Source organism: Canis aureus, chromosome 36, assembly GCF_053574225.1.
Source record: "Canis aureus isolate CA01 chromosome 36, VMU_Caureus_v.1.0, whole genome shotgun sequence".
In the NCBI taxonomy this organism is placed as follows: domain Eukaryota; kingdom Metazoa; phylum Chordata; class Mammalia; order Carnivora; family Canidae; genus Canis; species Canis aureus.
Window position 1 is genome coordinate 6,608,996 of NC_135646.1, and position 9,348 is coordinate 6,618,343.

General features: G+C 38.9%; 1 long non-coding RNA gene across 1 annotated transcript in view; it reads left to right on the forward strand.

Moving 5' to 3' along the window:
* Window positions 1-9,348, forward strand: part of LOC144305862 (uncharacterized) — a 173,573-nt gene that overhangs the window by 105,104 nt on the left and 59,121 nt on the right. The window lies entirely within an intron of this gene.

The window sequence follows — 9,348 nt, forward strand, 5'->3', positions numbered from 1 at the left end:
ATCCTTTATTTTAAAGTTGTCATATGTATTACATTTACACACTGAAAACCCTGCCAATATACACTTTTTTAGCTCAAGCAGTTAGATGTATTCTAAAGAGCTTAAGAAGAAAGAAAGTGTTTTATATTTACCCAGATATGATGGTTTTTTTTTGATGTTCCCACTTGAGTAGGTTGAAATATAACTTTAGTAATTCAGTGAAACACAGATCTAGGTGCTGCTGTGAAGGGATTTTGTAAATATGTTTAAAGTTTTCAATTATAACCAATTGACTCTAAATTAGCCAAAAGGTATATTATCTTAGGTTAGACCTTTATAAGAGGGATTAGGCTTCCCCTGAGCTCAGAGGCTCCAAAACCTGTGAGATTGTAGCCTGCTGATTCTCTCCCCTTCTTTACCACCTACTCTAGCCAGACCCATAATTGTATAAGTCTATTCTTTATAATAATCCTCTCTCTCTTTTTCTCTGCCTCTGTCTTTATCCCTATCTATATACTTCTCTGATTGAGCCATGAATTGTATACTTGATATGTACTATTTACCATTTTTGATCATCTATTCTTTCTAGAAGATGTAAGTTTTCTCTAACAGCATGTGCAACAGCCTAAAGAACTTCCTTCAGCACTTTTTTTTATAGTACAGGTTTGCTAGCAAGGATTCTCTTACATGGCCTTTATCTGAAAGCATCTTTATTTTTACCTTCATTTTTTAAAGGATTTTATTTATTTATTCATGAGACACACACACATACACAGAGAAAGAGAGAGAGAGACAGAGAGAGAGAGAGAGAGGCAGAGACACAGGCAGAGGGAGAAGCAGGCTCCATGCAGGGAGCCCAATGTGGGACTCGATCCTGGGTCTCCAGGATCACATCCTGGGCTGAAGGTGGCGCTAAACCGCTGAGCCACCCAGGCTGCCTTTTACCTTCATTTCTGAAGAATATATTGCTGGATACAAAATTCTGGGTTGATATATATTTTTTTTCCTTCAGCACTTTAAAGGTGTTGCTCTACTGTCTCTTTGTCTCCATGGTTTCTGATGAGAAATCTGTTGTCACTTAAGTCATTGCTCTCCTCTGTGTAATGTATCATTTTTCTCTCCCTACTTTCAAGATTTGTTCTTTATTCATAGTTTTCAGCAGTTTGATTACAACGTGTATAGGCAGAGCTTTCTTTGAGTTGATCAAATATATTATTGGGGTTAGCTTGGATTTTTCTTGCACCAAATTTGAGGAATTTTTTGATTATTATTTCTTCAACTATTTTTTTTGCCCCGATCTTTCTCTTTCCTTCTGGGACTTCAGTAACATGCATGTTATGCTTTCTGATGGTCGTTTTACTTATTAATTTTTGGAGTCCATTTTATATCCCATATACAAACTTTTGTCATATTTGTGTGTACAGATATCTTTTGCTAATCATTGATCATCTTTCTACTTCTTATAGTACCTATTGTTGTATATAAATCTTACATTTATTTTAATGGAAGTGAATATATCAGTCCTCTTTAAAGCTGTAGCTCTAAACTTCTTGCTAGACATGTGTCCAAAGTCAAGAGAAACAAAGGCAAAAATGAGCTATTGGGACTTCATCAAATTAAAAAGCTTTTGCACAGCAAAGGAAACAGCTGAAAAAACCAAAAGACAGGGATCCCTGGGTGGCTCAGAGGTTTGGCGCCTGCCTTTGGCCCAGGGCATAATCCTGGAGTCCCAGGATCGAGCCCCCCATTGGGCTCCTTGCATGGAGCCTGCTTCTTCCTCTGCCTGTGTCTCTGCCTCTATCTCTTTCTCTCTCTGTCTCTCATGAATGAATAAATAAAATCTTAAAAAAAAAAACAAAAACAAAAGACAACCTACAGGATTGGAGAGGATATTTGCAAATGCCTTATTAGATAAAGACCTGATATCCAAAATCTATAAAGAACTTATCAAACTCAATGTCTAAAGAACAAATAATACAATCAAGAAATGGGCAGAAGTCAGTGTCCATCAAAAGATGAATGGATAAAGAAGATGTGGTGTATGTATACAATGGAATATTACTCATCCATTAGAAACAACAAATATCCACTATTTGCTTTGATGTGGAGAGACCTGGAGGGTATTATGCTGAGTGAAATAAGTCAATCGGAAAAGGACAAACATTATATGGTCTCATTCATTTGGGGAATATAAAAATTAGTGAAAGGGAATAAAGGGAAAGGAGAGAAAATGAGTGAAAATATCAGTGAGGGTGACAAAACATGAGAGACACCTAACTCTGGGAAGTGAACAAGGGGTAGTGGAAGGGAAAATGGGTGGGGGGTTGGGATGACTGGGTAATGGGCACTGAGGGAGGCACTGGGTGGGATGAGCACTGGGTGTTATGCTATATGTTGGCAAAATTGAACTCCAGTAAAAAAACTAAAAAAAAAATAAAAAAAAAAAAAAAAAAAAAAAAAAAAAGGAAATGGGCAGAAACCATGAATAGATATTTCTCCAAAGAAGACATACGAATGGACAACAGACACATGAAAAAATGCTCCACATCACTTGGGGGCAGGTAAATACAAATCAAAGCCACAATTAGATACCACCTCACACCAGTCAGAATGGCTAAAATCAATAGGTCAGGAAATGGCAGATTTTGCCAAAGATGTGGAGAAAAGGGAACCCTTTTACACTGTTGCTGGGAGTGCAAGCCGGTATAACCACTCTGGAAAACAGTATGGAAGTTCCTCAAAAAGTTAAAAATAGAGCTACCTTATGGCCCAGCAATTGCACTGCTAGATATTTACCCAAAAGATACAAATGTAGTGATCCAAAGGGGCATCTGCACCCCAATGTTTATAGCAGCAATGTCCACAACAGCCACCCTATGGAAAAAGCCCAGATGTCCATCAACAAATAAGTGGACAAAGAAGACATGTATATATATATATATATACACACAGTGGAATATTACTCAGCCATCGAAAAAAAATGAAATCTGGCCATTTGCAATGACATGGATGGAACTAGGGGCTGTTAAGCTAAGTGAAGTAAGTCAGAGGAAGCCAATTATCATATGATTTCACTCATTTGTGGAATTTAAGAAACAAAAACAGAGGAGCATGGGGGAAGGGAAGGGTAAATAAAATAAAATGAAACCAGAGAGGGAGGCAAACCATAAGAGACTCTTAACTATTGGCAACACACCAGGGGTTGCAGGAGGGAAGACAGTGCATGAACTGGGTAACTGGGTGGTGGGCATTAAGGACACACTTGATGTAATGAGCACTGGGTGTATATAAGACTGACCAATCACTGAACTCTATCTTTGAAACTGATTATGCAGTATATTAATTGAATTTAAATAAAAAAATAAGTAAAATAAGTTGTTGCTGTAAACATTTTTGCATGTATGTATTAAAAACATTCTATCTCATTCCAAGGTTTTAAAGAGATGCTCTGATTTCTTCTAAAAGGCTTTAAGGTTTTCTTTCTCATATCTATGTATTTAATCATTGTTAAGTACAATTTTGCTTAAGGAGAGATGTAAGGGTTTAATTAAATTTGTTTTGCATATTAATAACCAGTTATCTTAACACCTCTTCTTTCCTCCACTGATCTTAATGTTATCCCCATTTTATATTGTGTTCTGTAATATGTCATTCTCCTTATTTCTTTAGAAAAGTTTTTACCATCATCAAGGGACAGAAATTTTCCATCTATGAAAGAAAGAAAATTTCTGGTATCCAACCAATACCAAAAAGGAGGACAAGTAAACTATAAGTGATTTTTAAAGACCACTATGCACTGTATTGGCCATTCCAGAATATTTTTAAATTTATTGCTGATTTTCTAGAAGAGCAATTTAGGGGAGGGAGAGGACGTGGTCAACTGGCAAATCCAGTCTCACTAGCTTTGAGAGGGAATGGCTGTTAATGAAGTGTTTTGTAATGCCCAAAGACCACCAAGTTTATTAAAAATCAGTTGAACTTGAGAAAGAACCCTTGGCTGCCTTTTCCCATCACTATTCCAGCTATTAAAAGCTATTCTTCAAATGAACACCAAATTTTGAGTGTCTTTGGTAGAAATAGAGGCAGTTAGGCTCCCTCAAACTCCACCTAAACTCAAATATCTCAAGCTCAAGTCAAGCCTTTGTTCTTGGAAAGAGCTCTTCTCTAGCCTTTCGTGGTGATCAGTGAAGAGCTGCAGAGAAGAGAAGGAAAACCTCTTTTGGCGTTTTTTTTTTTTTCCCCATGTTGAGCCACATTCACAGCCAGAAAGCATTTCAAAGGATTGGTTTGTACTTGGCTAAAAAAACTGGTGGTTGTGATGTACTTAATCCTTCAGCTCTTTTGACCTTGCAATAGCTAGCCAATTCAGAGCCTGAACTGAGTGTAGGGATCAGGTTCTCTGGGGCTGTATTTGTGTTGACTTAATGTTTAACTGAGCGTTTTCTTTATTGTTGCCAGAAAGAGTTAACACAAAAGTCTTACTCAATGATCACTGAAGAAATAAAAGACTCAAAAAACCTTTATCTCGTATGTACATTGTACCAAAAAGCTAGTTTGAGAAATCTGAGAAATACATCTATGCAATTTTTATTTTTGCCAAATTGACCTTAGAATATAACAGCCTCTCCTAAACATATACATAGATTAGAATCTTTGTTTTTATTTTCTGGTAGGCAAAATCCTCTGCAGTATATTGTCTATAAATCCTCTGTCTTCTCCTGACTGTACTCTAGGGCTGGAAATGGATATATCACTTTGCTTCTTTTCTTTTTATTCTGAATCCAAAGCTCTGAGAACCATCCCTCAAACACACACACACACACACACACACACACACACACACACACACACTCCTCAACATAAAAATGAGGTGAAGTCTCCTAAACCTTCCTTTGGATCTTTCCTTGGCCATTCACAGATAGTCAGTAGTTATCCTCCTGAATGGTCACAGGCACATCTGTATCGACGTGCTGCTGAGCTGGCTCATGGACTATAAAAAATGATAGAAAATATGAAAACTGTAGATTTTGACTTATTATGTCACTTCTCTGTCTTCCATAATTTTTGTCTTTAGCTGCCTCAGGTCAGCATAGCTATAGAGCAAGAGAAGTGCTCCACAGGAGAAAAGCACTGGACCAGGAGCATGCGGTGCCTGTTCACGTCACCCTGATAGTTGGATACCTCAGTCAAACCATTTTTCTGGTTCTCAGTTTTCTCATCAGCAAGAAATCAGGAGTCACAATGCTGATTAGGGTAGTCATTTCAGGTAAATGAGATAAGCAGGCCTGGTTGGTTCTTTGATGTCCTAGAGTTTATTTTCCCCCTCTGACATGAATCGAAAGAGGAGTGCCCAAATTTGATTGTTGCCAGGGGACTGAGGTTCACTGTGTTTCCAGATCTTCTGCTTTTTCTAGAGATGCATGCAGTTATGTGAATTTTTTAAAGAGGGAAATATCTCAATATCGAAGCATTGGCAACTAACTCAGAAATTTAAAAATTAAACTTTCCGTGGCCCTAGTAAAATATGTCTCAATCCCTGGGTCACCAGTTGTAACCTCTAGACTAAATGGTATTTAAAGTCTCTTCCAGTTCCGAAATTTTATACTTTAATTATCCAAATGGTCTGAATTGAAGGCAGAACTGGTGTTTGAGCATGAGGAAGATTTTCCTGGCACCCAGTTCTTATATTTTGAAACAGGTGACCAAGGGAAATTGTGAAATGTCCTTCAAGTGATCTTGAAGAATAAGAGACACCTCCTTCTGTCTGGGATTAGTTAGGAGCAGTTGCCGGGAGGGGATGGATATGTGCTCTTGCAATTCTTCCCAGTTTAGATGTTGTAAAAACGGCATTTTGTGTTTTATTTCAAATGTCCTCGGGTCTTTTTAGGGGAGAGAGGAGGTGGTAGTTTGGTTTCTGATTCCCAGGGCCTCTCCCTTCTCAATTCCTGGAATCATCCTGGGGGACTCTGTAAGCTGAAATGTAAAGTTTCAGTTTCTAGCATCTCTTCTAAAGTTTAGATTAGGTTTCATAACTTGGAACTGAAATCAGGGCAGTAGTTGGAGTGTGGATGAAAATGTCTACAGCTCCAGTTGTCTGCATACTAATGAAAAGCAGAGAGGGCAATAAATAAAGGTGGAGATGAGTGATGGCAAAGATAAGAGACTTTTAAGCTCACTTCGTTTTTGCTGCAGTTCAGTCCTTAAGAAAATTGATCATGATGACTTCCATCCATTTTCCTATGGATTAAAAACACCTAGGAAACACACAGACATCTTTTATACACTCAGTGTGCTCAAGCCCAGTCAGCAGTTCAATAAGCAGATAGAATTCAGCATAGTTACTGATTGTATCAGGTAAGTCCTAGGTCTCTTATTCCAAAGTAACCACGGCAAACTACATATACCACCACCCTTAGAAAGAGGCAGGAGATAGAGGCCAGAAAGGAAGAAAGAACATATACATATTTAGTTATTAATTGAACCTGTTTTGATGGCATAATGCATATTAACTGGGGAGAGGAAGTTGAATGAAGCCCAGAGAAACCAGCCTAGCAAAGGATCCACTTTCATGTATAAATGAATTAACATAGATCATTGAGCCCAAGTGCTTTTGATGGCTAGTTGGGAAGATAGGGATGGTTGCCCTGGGAATTCTCTCCATCTCTTCTATCATTCTCAAAATTTAAGTGCTAATATTATACTTGCTAAGGTGGATGAGGGGCAAGAAGATCTACTTAGATATGATACATGTTGGCCATGTGTTGTCTGCCTCTCCCTTCTTCTATGACATCATGGTGAATTTCCTCCCCTAGAAGTGCACACGGTCTTGGTGGGCGTATCAACCAACTGGCAACACGATAAATGGTTGGATCTAAGTAGCGACAACCAGATTTGCTTTGAGGAATTTGAATAAGTGGAGTGACAAAAAAGAAGACCAGAGTTCATCCTGACAGAGCATCTTGAAGAGACAGTTGATTTTTTCCCTAATGCTCTTCTGGGCTCTGTCCTTTTCTGAGGTCTGGAAGTTCATTTTCTTTCTTCTCTACAGAACTATCCCATAGCCTTAAGAAAAAAAATCTTACTTTATATTTAAGTAAGCCAATCACTTCCGTTGCTTGCAATCCAGGAAACTTAAAAAGTATGTCAAACATCTTCCTTGTGATCTGAGCTGAGAGCTGATGGTGAGGAAAAAACAGACTGAGAATCTTTTGATAAATCATTAGAATTAGTAAGGGATTTGATGAGGTTACTGTATCCAAATTCAATATACAAAAATCAATCTATATACTAGCAAAAAATCATTGAGAGATAAAATAATTTTATAATAGCATTAAAATATTAAATATTTAGAAATAAACTGAGAGATAATTGGGTGATGGCATTAAGGAGGGCTCTTGATGTAATGAACACTGGACATTATATGCAACTGATGAATCACTAAATTCTACCTCTGAAACTAGTAAAAAAATATCAAATATGTAAATGTAATGATTCTATAGTATACAATCCCTATATAGACATCTATGTAATCTGATTGAAACTAATAAAGACTTAAATAAGTAGATTGTCTTTTTAAGCTGCTAGTTTGAGAGATTTCCGAAACAGAGCTGACACAGTCAAGTTCATCTTTTTTACAGATAAAGAAAACAAGACTAGAAGAATAAAACAGCCTGTTCAACAGCTTAGACTAGTTAGCCTAGAAAGACCTCAAGTAGCCCACTACTACACTGGCTTGGTGCCCCGGGTGCCAATCTGGGCATCCCTACAGCTGGGGCTAAACCACACTCCTTGTCTCCAAGGACCAATGCTTAATACTGGCTTTGAGTTGACTCTGCCACTTTTCTCAGGGTATTCTAGCAATGGAGTGTCTGTCCTCACTCTCCATCTTCCCTGAATATTCTAGTACCTATGAAAAATCAGCAGGCTGGACTCACTAAGAGATTGTCTTCCTGAATTAGGCAAGTAAATCCATGTTGATTTCAGGGTTGGCAATCTGTAGTTCTTCTGACTCTTTGAAAGTAGCAGGTTGTTTCTGGGAGACACACTCATTCCATGTAGCTCAAGGGATCACAACCCAACAAGAGGCATCTTTTAATTACATTTTTCCAATTTCTGGTCACAGACATTATATAAACTCCCATTTCTTCTCTTCCTTGTGGAATAACCAGACTTTAGTAAGCAAACTTAGACTAAGAAGTGTAGTTTCCTCCCAACCCCCATGCTTGACTTTCCCTCTGCTGTTTTTTCCTCTCTTCCATGGGTTATTTTTTCCAACTTGGGAGACAAGGAGAATGTGTATCCCAGGTAAAGCGAGGAGGGAAAGGAGGAGCCATGGCAGAGACACATCAAAAGAGCCCTTTGTGCTCAGGGCACATTATTCCTGGAATCCAATCAAGTGCCCAAAAACCCAACCAAGCTTTTCAGACAGCACAGAAACCAGTCATGCAGGCCTCTTGGGCTTTGCTTTTTTAAAGCTTTATAGGGTACACTGAATTATTTGGTTGGGTCTTTTCAACCGTGTGACATTTGGGTTTTCAATGGCACAAATGGAGTTGATCATTAATTATTTGGACGCTTTAATTAAAAAAAAAACCCAACTTCACTGTGGATTTATGAGGGTCTGCTGGGGGGCAAGGACAAGGAGGCCTTTAGTGATTCCCTCATTTGAATGAGAGTGAGGGTTGGGAAGGTCTAGAAAGGAACGCTATAGAATCATCTTCCAGGAAGGTCTTAAACCCAAGTGAGGGTTTATTTGAGGGAGGAGAGGCCTATACTGAAGAAAACGGAAAGGACATGAGGGAACGGAATCCTGGGACCTGCCAAATGCATTGGGGCAGGGTATTTAATAAAAATCAATGGTTTAGCAGGGAGCCAACGGGAGCTCCTGAATCAATATGAAAACCAGGAAGTCCAATGGATTGGGGTGGGGGGGATGGCTGGTTTCTGAATCATTTGATTAACTGAACCACATGGGGGAGTTTGTCAGTGGCATGTTGAATGCCCAGAGGGACAGGATCAGTGTCCTCTGGTTTCAGAAGAGGCAGGTAGTGAAGGTATCACATTTGCTCTCTTCCTTTTGGGGGCATGTTCTGCAACCTTGCCTTTTTCTCTAACACAGATGTGTGTCCTGCTTGAGTCTCACACACTCTCCATTTTCTGAGATCTATGCTCCCAGAGGATTCCACTCTTTGGTGCCTCTCCACAAAGGCACCTCATCTCAGTGACAGGTGATCTCGGATGGGCTTGGGGAACATAAGAAAGGAAATAAGCTCTTCTCCGGAGACATCAGGAACTCCCATTTATTCAGTCTCTTGCATCCAGGAGCCTCAGGAAAAAGAGACTCAGCACATTCTAAAAATGCTGATGAAA